The sequence below is a fragment of the Choloepus didactylus genome, chromosome 1 (genome assembly GCF_015220235.1).
Source record: "Choloepus didactylus isolate mChoDid1 chromosome 1, mChoDid1.pri, whole genome shotgun sequence".
NCBI classification, from domain to species: domain Eukaryota; kingdom Metazoa; phylum Chordata; class Mammalia; order Pilosa; family Megalonychidae; genus Choloepus; species Choloepus didactylus.
The window spans coordinates 63,193,277-63,207,155 of record NC_051307.1 but is presented as its reverse complement, the minus strand read 5'-3'; the positions used below and the strand labels follow the sequence as shown (position 1 = coordinate 63,207,155).

At 38.1% G+C, this 13,879-nt stretch overlaps 2 protein-coding genes across 6 annotated transcripts in view; one reads left to right on the top strand and one right to left on the bottom strand.

Moving 5' to 3' along the window:
* The window catches only part of CMSS1 (cms1 ribosomal small subunit homolog), a 416,700-nt gene that overhangs the window by 357,119 nt on the left and 45,702 nt on the right, over positions 1-13,879 (bottom strand). The gene's annotated exons all lie outside the window — the stretch shown is intronic.
* The window catches only part of FILIP1L (filamin A interacting protein 1 like), a 124,306-nt gene that overhangs the window by 67,885 nt on the left and 42,542 nt on the right, over positions 1-13,879 (top strand). Inside the window, exon 1 of one of the 2 annotated variants that reach the window (XM_037834390.1) lies at positions 1,222-1,334. The exons of the other annotated variant lie outside the window; for it this stretch is intronic. The gene's annotated coding sequence lies outside the window, so the exon portion shown is untranslated. Of the gene's footprint in view, positions 1-1,221; positions 1,335-13,879 lie in introns of those variants that run through there. 2 annotated transcript variants of the gene reach the window in all.

Genomic DNA, 13,879 nt, shown 5'->3' with positions numbered 1-13,879 from the left:
GCCCTGCCTCTTTATTCCACTCCATTCTCACTAACTATACACTTTGCAGCCAGCCTTTCTCCACCCCACACTAAGGAAAAGAAGCAAACACACAATTTTCATTATTCTTGTCTGACAAAACATTTGGACATAATAATTCAATAGACATTATGTACATCATAATGGGAAGCAATCCTATTTTAATGTAATTTAAAAAGAGGTTTTAAATAGATTCAAGTTATTAAAACTACTCAATTCATATGAAGCTTGCAAATGAGGGAGCCACGTCCCTAATTTATTTAGCAGAGTCATATAGTTGGATTAGGACTTTAAAGATTATGTCTCTTACTGATGTGCAAGATACTTAGGAGGCTATTTCTCATTTGCCAGAAATAGGTTTTACATGAGTAAATATGCCTCATACCAGAGAGCTAACTGGCTTAATTCAATCATATTTAGCCAGTTTCTTTTTTCTTTTCATTTCTTTATTTTTGTTTTGTTTGTTGGTTGAAAAGAACAAATGGATTAAAATTGTTCTCAACTTCTATTTTATAATTTTTCTTGAAATACAGAACATAACATTAAATTTCTTTTAAAAATACTGTTCCTATCAAACAAATTGATTTAGTTTTAACTGCTTTATAAAACACAGGCACAGAGAAATGGGGAACCGAGAGGTTCTTTCAGGAAAAACACTGAAAAAGTAAGATTTTCATCTGGCCTTCCCATCATCACTTGAAGAATTGTTTGGTAGTTACATCATCAGGAAATAAAATACTATCCTCTGAGGACCCCTACTCTTTACAAAGAGGAAAGAGGTTTGAAGTCTAAATCACCCCTCATGTCTTCAAAAAACTATTTCTCCCCCGCCCCCCTCCCGCTCCTTCCTCACCAAAAAACAAAGGTAACAAAAACGTATTTACAAAATTTTAAGAATAACAGGCTTTGCATTTTAAGAAGCCAAACCAACAGCTGAAGCTTTAGGGACCCAGTGGGAGAAAAGTTACAGGCGAATCGACCACGACCCCCAGTGACTTTCTTAGCCTGGCAGGAGAGCGTCGGCGGAGAGCCAGGCACAGATCCTGGGTTCACACGGTCGGAGCGTCGGCTGGAGCCGGAGCGCTTTGCCGCGCCGCCGCCGAGGGTCTGCTTATCACCGGCGCCCCCGCCGCCCGCGCAGCACACGCGGAGCGCCTTATAAGGCAGCGCAGTGACGTAAGGCCCATAAGCCGGGCGCGCTCCGCGCCCCGTTTGCATTGTTCGGGCGACTCCCGGAGCGCGCACAGCCGGTTCGCAGCACGGCGCTACTGCGGCCCCCGCCCGGCCCCCGCCTGGCCCCGGCGCTGGCAGCCCAGGTAAGCCAGCGAGAGCCGCTCTGTTCCACCAACGGGCATTGCTGTCCGAGAGCCTAGAATGTCTGTAGGTTGCTTTTAAAGTTATCTCAGCATCACGAAGTGCAGACAGGTTTCGCAGAGCGCGTCCAATGAACCATAGGTTCAAAACCTTTTCCAACTTACAGAAAACTTTAAAAGTTTTCTCCGGTGGAGAAAGCAGATTTGGAATTTAATTTTAAATATTAGGAGGTGGGGTAATACTGTTCTACATACGCTTTCCAAGTGAGCTAAATCTTTGGGGAAAGGGCGGGGGGTGGGCGGAATATATTGTAATACAACAACTTTATCTCGTGATCTTATCTCTTCTTGGGACTTGAACCCGCTTTTGTCTTTCTAAAGAGCACAGTGCAAAACAATACCACAAGGTACTGGATTTGTTAGTGCTTCTTCCTCTTCTTGTAAATCTTAATAAACAATGTTAAAGAATACATCTTGGAATTAGGATGAATCTAGCCTAAAAAGTAAAACACTTTGTAAGCTTAAAAATATTTATAAATGCTCTTCTGTCTTGAAAGTATATGTCAATTTGTACAAGGAAGTAACTATCACAGTTTTGAGTTCTAATTTTTTTACTTCAACTCTAGTCACTGGATAAATGACAAAACACACTAAAACTTAAAGATAAAGCTATCCTCTCTAGAGTAGTATTTCGGATGATAGTATATTATGTAAAATATTACTAATTTAAAAGGAAAAACCTATAGAGGAATTTTGTTAATCAGTGGCATTTTTAACCAATATTAGTTACAACTAAACCCTGAACAGGCTGTGCTATAAATTAGCTCTTACAGTGTGAGAACTGAACACTTGGCAGATGCTGAAAATGTACATAATATTTTACTTTACATTGCAAAATAACAATCAGCAGAGGAATTAAAAATGAAAGGTATGCTATTTCAAGTTCAAAACATTGGAATAGGAGATGAAAAAATGATTTATCACTCAAACTTTATCTGGTCTGAACATGTACTGTAAAACAAAACTTAAGAACTATGGGAGTCACTCTGGTGGGCACTCTTACGCACAATATAGACAACCCTTTTTAGGTTCTAATGAATTGGGGTAGCTGGTGGTGGATACCTGAAACTATCAAACTACAACCCAGAACCCATGAATCTTGAAGACAATTGTATAAAAATGTGGCTTATGAGGGGGGACAGTGGGATTGGGGGGGCCATAGGGATCACACTCCCGTTTGTCTAGTTTGTGGATGGATGAGTGGAAAGGTGGGGGAAGGAAACAAACAAACAAACAAACAGACAAGGGCGCCCAGTGTTCTTTTTTACTTCAGTTGCTCCTTTTCACTTTAATTATTATTCTGGTTATTTTTGTGTGTGTGGTAATGAGGGTGTCGGGGATTGATTTTGGTAATGAATGTACAACTACATAATGGTACTGTGAACAATCAGATGTACGATTTGTTTTGTATGACTGCGTGGTATGTGAATATATCTCAATAAAATGAATAATAATAATAAAAAGAAGAACTACGGGATAGAATTATTTCCCTTTTAAAATAACCTCTATGCTGTATAAATATACACAATACAAAGTCATAATTCACAGGGTGTCGTTTATCTTGAGTCACTCTAGCAGACTGAAAAATGCTTAATATTGTTGGCATTTGAATTACTAGATAAGATACCTCAGTTTGGACGTAGAGTGAAAGTTTAACTGAAGAGCAGAGTACCATAATGACTAGAGGTATGTGTGTGTGTTATAAATTCAAATTTTATTAATATTTAAGTATCAGTATGAAGAAAAAGTCATATCCCAGAAGATTTGTTTATCATTTGAAATGTAGCATTTTTTAATATGCTCAAAATTTGGGATATATCTGTGTTTTTCTAGAAATTCCTGTGGTCTAGTTTTTGTTTTTAAGTACATGACATTGGTGTCTACCATTTTTGCTTCATAACAGTTTTGTTTGTTGGTTTTGCTAATTTTGTTTGGAGTGATGCAAGACTTTGGTTTTAGTAGTCTAAAAAAAATTACATATAATTTGGTCTGAAGATAGACTATATAAACTGCAGGTTAGTACTGAGAAGTAGGATTTCCCCAAAACTATTATTTGAAACCTAGAGAAGCCTACCATAATGGGAAGAGAAAAGGGCCAACACCCAGGTCACTATGAAGAAATACAGAATCAGAATATGCAATAGAAAATTTGTTTATTTGATACAGACCATAATTGGAAACTGAAAAATTCCTGCCTTGGGAAAAAAGTTATTCTGCTCTTTTGAATATAATAGAAGAGGAGGGAAACAGAACCCATCAATTACTCTTTCAGCTATTCTCAAAGTACCATCTGTACCATAAACTATACCTCAACTGTTGAAAATCATAACCTCTATCAAGCTTTAACAGCTGTGTTTCCCAGCATCTGCATTTTTTTGAAAGCAGGCAAGCATCAATTATTTTACTTTTAAATAACACACTTCAATATTTCACACCCTTTTCCATTTCTTAACTTTAAAGCATGGTTCAAAGAACAATCACCCACTAAGACCCCTTTTAAAACTGAAAATTAAACAAGCTTTATTGTGGATACACTAACTCAGAGTGGGCTCTCTGGGTGAGCATTTCTTAACCCCTAGGACAATATGATGCAAAAAATGTTTTTGATTGAACAAATGTGAATTTTTAAACTCCCAGATAAAGTACATACTAATTTTATGCTTAATAAATTCATGGAAAGCATTTTTGACCCTTTATAGTGGTTAACTTTAACTGTTAAGCACTGGTATTTTTGTGATATTTTCGTAATGCTGTGATGAAGTCTTATAGTAACAGCCAATGTGAAAACATGAATCAAGACTTCACCACCTTAATTTCCACTTACAGTTTCCATTAATTAGCCTTCACAAAAGACTGGATTTTGTTTCAGAGTTCTCTGCTGTCCCTTCCCCCTTCAAAAAAAAGTGGCTTTGGTAATAAATGGATTTTAATGAAATAAAATGAAAATGGGGGTGGACAAATAAAATTCCATTAATTCTTCTTAGTCCATGCTCTGTCTATACTTTGTATTTCAGGGCAAAGAGAATGCTTTACAAGATGAATAAAGAAAAAAACACAGTCCCTCCTATTTAAAAAAGGGGTGGCAGGAAGTTTTAAAAAGACTGGATGTTGTAGAATAATTATCAGAGGATATAAAGCAATAGTGGTCTCAACCTGCTCCAGGAACGGAAATGCCCCATCTGTTGCTCATATAGCCAGCCACTATCTTTGAAAAATCTAATACATCCTACCTTATTTTAAATGATTTTTAGGGTTTATTTAAGTTGTATTTGACTATGAATTAACCTTCAATTTAAATTGATGTCTATAAATTATGTTTAAATAAGAATTTAAAAGATCAAGAAACATTGCATATGCAGCCTGCATTATAAGCCTTCAAAGAAATATTTCTATGTCTACTTCTGCCGTCATCGCAGTATTTCTGAGCCACCAACCCAGTCACTTATATGTCTCCTTTTCTTGTGCTTAATGTGTGCTACAAAGACTTAGAACCTCCTTTGGCTGGTCAGTTTCTACTCTGAAGGAAGGTGAAGTATTCTTGTCTTAAACCATTTTGTTAATAAGTCCATGGATTCCTAGTGAGTCATCACCAGCACTGTTCAAAGCTCTCCCACATCCCTCTTTTTCTTAAAAACGAAGGTCAGGGCACTCTCTCCCTGACCTTCGTCTGCACAAATGTTGCCTCCGACTAGAAAGCTGGGCAAACAAAGGTGGGAAGGCTCGCCAAAGAAAGTCCCTTGGTTCTTTTTCAGATATGGGAGAAGTACTCCCTCTCCATGTCTGCTCTCTTAGATGCTTTAGCAGGTTAAGATGGAACAGCATCAGTTTTAATTCTGAGCCCAAGAATGGAGAATAACACATTAGCAGGGTTCTTTCTTCATTCTGGCATCCTTACATTCCTACGCCTTACTGGTTCCAAATTAAGATTAACTCTTAGATAGATGATAGGCAGACAGGTAAGTAGGTAGATAAGATATTAAATGACAAACTTGAGGAATCATGTTCATGGGGGGTGTGTGTGGGGAGGTATGTAGATGAGCAGGTAGGTTAGAATCATTAGAACCGGTAGGGATGCAAACAAACATATACTCGACTCCTTGTTTCTGTTGAATAACTACTGATTCTAGCCTAAAAAGCAGTTATTATCAGCAGACGAGAACATATGTTACATCAGAATAGCAAACACTCTTGAGTTTGAGAAGCACCTTGAAAAGTTCTTCTATATGGATAGTGGAATGCTCTGGATCCCAAGAGCATACGCACACACACAGATACTTGGCAGGGAATGTCCACAGAGCTTTAGCACTGGAAGAGGTCTTGGAGGTTATCATCCAAATGCCTTATTTTACAGAAGAAACTGATGTCCAAAGTGTGACTTGCCCTGGAGATACAGAGCTACTTAGAGGCAGAGCCAGGGCCCCCTACATTCTTGGGCTATAGCCCACCTTTGGTTTCTCCTTAAATTAGTGGTAGGAAGAAAAAAGAACAGAACTCCCAGAAGAAGCCTAGGATCTGTGAATGGTTATTTGATTAAAAAAATGGAAAGGCTTAAAGTTCACTTTAATAACTACAAGCAGTAGTAAGAAGACAAAGGAAAAGAAAGGAGGTGAAAATCCTTAGTTCAGTTAGGTTACATGAATGGAAGGGGGATGATAAGGTGGGAGGGTGCAAAGTAAACAAAAAATAAATGTACTTAAGGTGGCAAAGCTCACTTGCCACTTGAAAGCTTAGAGGTACCCTGGAAAGAGTGTGTGCTCTGTGGTCAAAGACACTTAGGTTTGAGCCACTAACCTGACAAGTGACCTCTTCTCAGCATCTTCCAACTAAACATTTTGCATTCCTGGACCTCCAGAGCTAGTAGGCTCTTCCCTTTCCAAATTCAAAGTTACTCAATGCCTTCAAAACAACCTCCACCCATACTGCAGAGGCAGTCACCTATAAAAGCTTGTTAGCTCTTGGAGATACTTAACCTGCTTTATTTTCCTTCACACCACACACTGTTATCTGACATTAAATTGCACATTAACTGCTTAATTGTTTATTGTCTGTCTTCTGGATTATAAACTCCTTGAGGGCAGTACTCAGTCAGTTTTACAACCAGCTTTATCCTCAGCACCTAGAAAAGTACCTGGCTATAGTTAGTAGGTGTGTAACTGGGACAGGAAGGGTGTTGGATAACCATATAAACAAATGTATGACAACCTAGAAACTTTTTATTTGGTAAGAAAAGAGTACTTCCCAAAATAGTAGGCTAGGAAAGGCTCCTTCTTCTAGATTTTGTTCAGGATCCCAAAACTTGAACTAACCACAGAACTAACTTGCAAACACAAAAAAACAAAAGACAACTTAAGCTCAGATGACGTCGAGGCAGGTGAAATTTGCTTTGTATATGTGGTATGTGCTGTGTAGGCACACTACGTCAGAAGCTTCTTTGCTCTCTGCCCATCTCCACCTACCTCACTTTAACTCCCTCCTCAAAATAATGAGAATGAAGGTGGTGAAAGAGTACCAGGTGAATTACCCTGGGGCATACAATGGTCTCTAAGCAAAACAGAGGCTTGCAGACTGCAGTGGTTTTTGTCTTTAATGAAAGGTAGACTCCTCTAAATTTCTCTAATTGCTGTGCCTCAGCTGAGGGCCTGGAAGATGCAGTCACAGGGCCCAAACAGCTAGTCCTTGCAGTAATGCTTACAGATTGTCTTTTCCCAAGCACATACTTTGATTCTAAGGTTTTCATCACATAGGCCAGTGCATCTGCCAGGTTTCACAGGAAGAGGAATAGTTTTTCTGTGGTTTCAAAGTTAGGTAACTCCAAGCCAACCTATGGCTCATAACTCTACTCATTAACAGCAAACATTTACTGAGCATCTGCCAGGCACTGGGCTAAGCACAAGGCCGGACAATAGGCCCTTCAACTAAGTTCTTCACACACCACACCATGTCAGACCAACCTACACCTACTAGCACTGACTGGCACAGTGTTTAATAACAAGGACTAAGGTCACATGTAACTCTTGCACAACAGCAGCCATCATGGTCCTGTCCCTGCTCTTTTTTAATATTTGTTCTTTATGGACTGATAAAGCAATGTCGGTTAAGAGATATCAGCTGTACCTAAAAATTAAGTGAAGATAAGTAATGCAGGAATTCTTTTAAAAACTGTAACAGAACAGTCAATCTCCAAGCTTGCTTAGTAGTGATCTTGAATTGACATGGACAAGTAATTGTTGTCTCAATGGTGAGACTAAAGACTAGAAATAATAATAATCAATAAATCTGAGTGTTTCTCCTTTGGCTCTGCCATCTATTCATTGGTTGTGCCTTCTTGGCGTCCACAAACCTAAAAAAAAAAGGAACAATGTCATCTACCCCTGTGTCTCCATACTGGGTAAGGATTAAATAGTTGGTAATATGCCCCTAGGAACTCTGATCAAGTAGAACTATATAAAAATAAAAGCTATTGATTGTATCATTACAGAGACAAATCACTAAAGAAAATGGGGGGGATGTGAGGAAAAAAGTCCACACTTCAGCACAGAGAAAAAAATTAATATAACTGTGGCACTTGAGCCTGTGAGAGCTCCAAATCATTGTTACCAGGAGCAGCCTCAAAGATGAGATCATCCCTCCAAGATGGGCCTCTCTGACAGAAGCAAATCTGCCAGATATATCATGTCTTCATGGCCCACCGGTCCTGGAACAAAAGATTAAAGGTGAACCCAATTTTTCTGTCTCTCTTTTTAAAATCTTTTTTTAAGTGAATCAAAACAATAACAAATCTCTGAGCAGAGATCATAAGAAGAATGTAAAACATTCATCACATTTGGGCCAACAGGACTTATGTGTCTGCTGCTGTTGCATTTGAAGAAAGGAAGGGAGCTGCTTGGCCTTGGAGCCAGGGGAGGGCATGAGAAATTTCCTGCCTTCTTCTTGCTGAAGATGGAGGGACATGCAGTGAGATGCTGTGGAAGTCCCTTAGCCTAAGCTTTTTAGTCTATTAATTGGGAAAGGCAGAAGAGACATTTCATCCTGTGGAGTTTTGTGAAAATAAATCCTTTCCTGCTAAAAGGAAGATCACTTACTCTTTAAAAACAATATAAATCCACTTACTCTCAAGATAGTTAAACACTCATGTTATTAAAAGAAAATACCACTATGTTTGAATTGCATATTATCCTTGAGGCTTTCATACAACTGGCTCTATGAGCTGACTGAGACCTTTCAGATAAGGGTGAGAACAACTTTGTCAAGTGATTTGACATTGACTCATCTCCACAGAGTATGCCCCAAAAGATTCTTTTTATAGTCCCATAAAATTTGTTAGGGTGAACAAAAATGCAAAGAATCACAGGCAAAATTAAGATTCTCTGGCCAAATTTCCCCCATGTGGACTTCATCCAAATGAGTCTCCAAGTGAATTCCTCACTTTGCTGAATGGTTCTCCCTCCCTAGAAGTGACAGGAAGAAGAGGAACAAAACTCTACTTGTCATTCTTCTGCTCAATTAACAAGAGTAAATTCTGAGAACTTTAGGTACCAGTTAGCCTAAGATGAGGTTATACTTCCTTAAGAAATGGTTCTCACCTCTTAATCATTTGGTCATCAAGAAGATACAGAGTTCAAATCCATGTGGGGAGCACAGAGGTAACAGATCCTTCAAGAGGCTTACAACTGGGTTCAAGAGCAAAAACTAATATACTAAAAAAAATTAGAAAGTGATACAAAACAATATAGAGCATTTGTCACAAAACTGTAAGGACTCTTAGGGCTCAGAGAAAAGGGAAATCAGGCAGGGCTAGACAAGTTAAAGAACACTCATGGAAAAGATGGAAATTAAAATGTAAATGGGGGCTGTAGAATGGAGCATTCCAAAAAGAATGGCAGATTTATTCCTTGAAAGTCTATATTTTTGAAAAGGAAACCTAGGGTAAAAAGATAAAGAAGACTTGAGCCAGGATCAGAATACCCAACCTCTGATTTTTAAATGCATTATGTAGCCTTCAGAACTCATTGGACTTCCACAGAAAGGAATGAAGGCATCTTCAGTGACTTCACTCTTTAAGTGAAGATTGAAATAGGATGAAGTTGGCACAGTGCCACACCCATAGCAGACACAATAAATGGTAACTAACTCTGTTAGTTATGCAGTCAGCCCACAAAGACGATGTTCCCTCATCATCTGGTGCTACAGGGTTCTGCCAAGTTGGGGCATAGGAGGTTGCCTCAGGGCCAGGGAAAAGTTGCTTTGTAAGGCACAGCCCTAAAAAGTTCATGTTCCCTTATACCCAACCATAAAATAAATGCTGGAGAAAATGCCATGTCTCCAGTGCCTAACTTCCTCCACTCTGAAAAGAGATGTTATCCTTTATCCTGATTCTCTTCCTAGAAGGGAATCCCTCCTGTTAGAGACTCACAAGAGCTTTCTTAAAGTTGTCTTAGTCATCTAAAATAAGATACAAGGTCAACTGAGCAGTTAAATGACCAAAGAGAGCAAGTGACTGCAAAAAGCTTGAAAGTCAACCTGGAATCTCCCTGCTGTACCTTGAAAGTCTTACCACGCCTCACAGGTACATACACATGAAAAATAAAATTGTAAGACAAATCTTACAGTTGGGCTAAATGGCTTAGATCAGATCCTACAATTAGCTGACAAGTAAAGAAACAAAAATAAATCTGAACTCAGTGAAATTCCAATTAAGATTTTCCATACAATTATGAGCCATTGAGACTTGGAGAATCATAAAATCTCTTCTGATGTAATAAACATACATTTTTAACATGAATTTATACAAAGCGTTATACAGAAAAGAAGGAAGGAAAGAAGAGACTCTAAAGGATGGTGGAGGTTTTATTTTGTGGAACCAACATTTGAGATCTTCAAAGGCTTTGTAAACTTTAGAGGGAAAATGTATTGCTTTCCCCATGTTACTTACAGTTGAGGTGATGGGCAGATGAGGCAACGTCATAGAGTCAGTTGTCAGTTTGGTCTCTTCTAAAAGTGGCTTTTCAGCTGTTTAAGAATTGGGGTTTTAATTTTTTCTTTGTTTTTAGCCGTGAATAGGTGAACTTTAAAAGTGCTTAAAAAATGCTTTGTTCAAAAATACTTTTTTCAACTACTGAAAACCTGAAATAGTTTGACCTCTCTTAAAATTCAAATCACAAGGTAAGATGTCAGGACAAAAATGGATGGGTATTCAAATAGCACATACCTGAAGTATACTATAGCCTTTTCTTTAACTCTGTCATAAACAGAACATTTCTCACAGAAGTAAAAATAACTAAATGGGTGAAATTCCTGCTCAGGGATGAAACCAGAAGCAGAGCCAGGGCCAAGGGAAGAAGAGTATAAAGCCTTTGCTCTCAGCTCTGGCAAACCTGTTGTTGACCACTGTAACATATCAATGGAAATACCCCTCATTATGCAAGCTCAGTATTTTCTACAGCACATTCATCTTCAAAGAACCTAACTTAGAGAAGGGGAAATAGGGTCACACACTGTGTGTCCAAACATTCTATCTACACAATGCTCAGAAGTGGCAGAAAAGGAAAATGTAACCTAAATGCTCTGGACTGTCAGTCACGGGAAAATTAAACAAGGCTCAAATGATCACAGCAATTTTAACTTTCACACTGCTCACAAGAGAACATGCAAAACACAGACCTCAAGAAAAATGGTCATTTACATTCCAAAAGATTCTTCAACTTTTCCACCTGTCTGTAATTAAATTTTACATATGGCCCAAACTCATAATTCTCAAAAAAAAAAAACATAGAGGAGATATAAACCAACCATTTTCAGTACCTGAGAAAAGTGGGTAAGGGTAGATGAAGGATGTTCACTGTGGTCTATGATCGTTCATGCTGCAGCAAGCCAAGCCAACTATCAACCTTTATCCCCTAACTACCCTAACCTCTAAATGCTATTAAATATGAGTATGCAAATTTTTATGCCCCTTGCCCCTTGTTTACTAGAATTAACATGGAGGAAAGAAGAAAAAATTATAAGTCCTCTGAGGATCAAAATGTTTCATATTTTACACCCTTTGGGTTCCTATCTAGCCTGTTCCTCGTGGCAAACCATGTGACTTCAGTAATCACAGTAAAACATAAGCCTCTGTTGTTGTGGTTTCTAAACTTCTTAAGTTTGAATTTCCCACTAACAAGTTAGGAAACGTTTGGTTTCCCAAGCATACCATGTTAGCCACTGCCTCTGTGTAAGCAGCCAGACTACAAGGAGGTGAAAACCAGTGAACTCATTCACTCCAGCACATGACTGGTCTCAGCCTGGACCTTTTATCTTAAATGTGACAAATTAAGCACCGATGAATTAACACATGAAAGCCAAATAAAAGAGGAAAGCCTTGTTTAAAGAGTTAAAGGAACCAGGGACTTAAAAATATATATATTTTTTGGCTCAGAGTACCTTCTAAAAAAGGATACCCTCTTTATAATTTTTTAAGTAGGAGAGAATAAAAAGAAGAAAAGCAACCCACCAAAGAATAAGTGTTTAAAAAAAAGAAACTTTACAAATCTTCCAAAACACCTATTTGCAACACTGAATGAAAATAACTAGAAGAGGAAAAAAAGGTCTAATGGAGATTAAAACAAAGAAAATTTTGCAGCTACATGAGAATGCTATTCTAAAGAATCCATTTCTGCTTTCCTCAAGCTAGTAAGATACAAAAGGAACACCTAAATAGTAATGGATTTTTGGTAATAAAAGAAATACATATAAATATACTTAATAAGATAAAACACATACATACACATACACTCTTAAGAGTATGAGGTATTATGCCCTTGAAGTCTGACTGAGAAAAAGGCTGCCTATTAAAAATATTTTCCGAGAACTTTAAGTTCCTTGAAAAGTTCTGCGGAAATGGTATTTATGACAAACCCACCTCCTCTGGGGAACATTAGATGTTATTACTGGCAAAGTCACAATTTTTTAAACCATCCAAAAATAATTATGAATTTATGCCAAATGACTAAACTTGCTATATTACTACATTGATTAAAAGAATATTTGCTAATGTTTCATGATCAAGGCTAAAAGTAGCCATGAACCGACAGAAAATACTGTGACAAAATAGTGAATTGCTTATGGTGATTTTTTTTTTTTTAGTTTTTTTTTTTTTTATTAAATTCACTGTTATTGAAATACATTCACACACCATACAATCATCCATGGTATACAATCACCTGTCCACAGTATGATAACATAGTTATGCGTTCATCACCACAATCTATCTCTGAACATTTTCCTTACATCAGAAAGAACCAGAGCAAGAATAAAAAATAAAAGTGAAAAAAGAACACCCAAATCATCCCCCCCATCCCACCCCATTTGTCCTTTAGTTTTTATCCCCATTTTTCTACTCATCCATACACTAGATAAAGGGGGTGTGATCCATAAGGTCTTCACAATCACACTGTCACCCCTTGTAATCTACATTATTATATAATTGTCTTCAGAAGTCCAGACTGCTGGGTTGGAGTTTGGTAGTTTCAGGTATTTACTTCTAGCTATTCCAATACATTAAAACCTAAGACATGTTATCTATATAGTGCATAAGAATGTCCACCAGAGTGACCTCTCAACTCCGTTTGAAATCTCTCAGCCACTGAAACTATTTCATCTCATTTTGCATCCCCCTTTTGGTCAAGAAGATACTCTCAGTCCCACGATGCCGGGTCCAGATTCATCCCCGGGAGTCATATTCTGCATTGCCAGGGAGATTTACACCCCTGGGAGTCGGGTTCCATGTAGGGGGGAGGGCAGTGAGTTCACCTGCTGAGGTGGCTTAGTTAGAAAGAAAGAGGGCCACATCTGAGCAACAAAGAGGTACTCAGGGGGAGACTCTTAGGCACAATTATATGCAAGTTTAGCCTCTCCTTTGCATTAATGAGCTTCATAAGGGCATGTCTATGGTGATGATTTTTTGTGTCTTTGCCAGGGAGAATACTGTAGCACACAAATTCATGGAAGAAGATGGTACATGAGATATATGAGATAGGTGTGTATGTATGTCATGGTGTTGAGAAACAATTTAGAGTAAAAACTATATTGGCATTCTTGCTCTGTCAATTACTAGTGGGACCTTTGGCAAATTATTATTTAACTTCTCTGAGCTTGGCTGCTTATTTGTGAAGTGAGGACAGTAATACCTGCCTCCTATGACTGTTTTCAGGATCAAATGACTAGCATGGTACCTGCCATGTAAAAACTGCTCAACAAATGGCAGCTCTGTTATTTATAGACTGTAGAGGAAAGGGTCTACTATATGTCTATTGCTTACGGTTACGCCCTTACCCTCTAACATGGTAACTACTTCAAAAGAAGAATAAATACTGTAGATATTTATTCAATACTAATTAAGTACCAAGCAGTGTTCTTGAGCTGCAAATAGAGCACTGAATGAATGAGACCAACAATCGAACAATAATTCAGTACAACACACACACACAACAGTGACCACATAAAGTTTA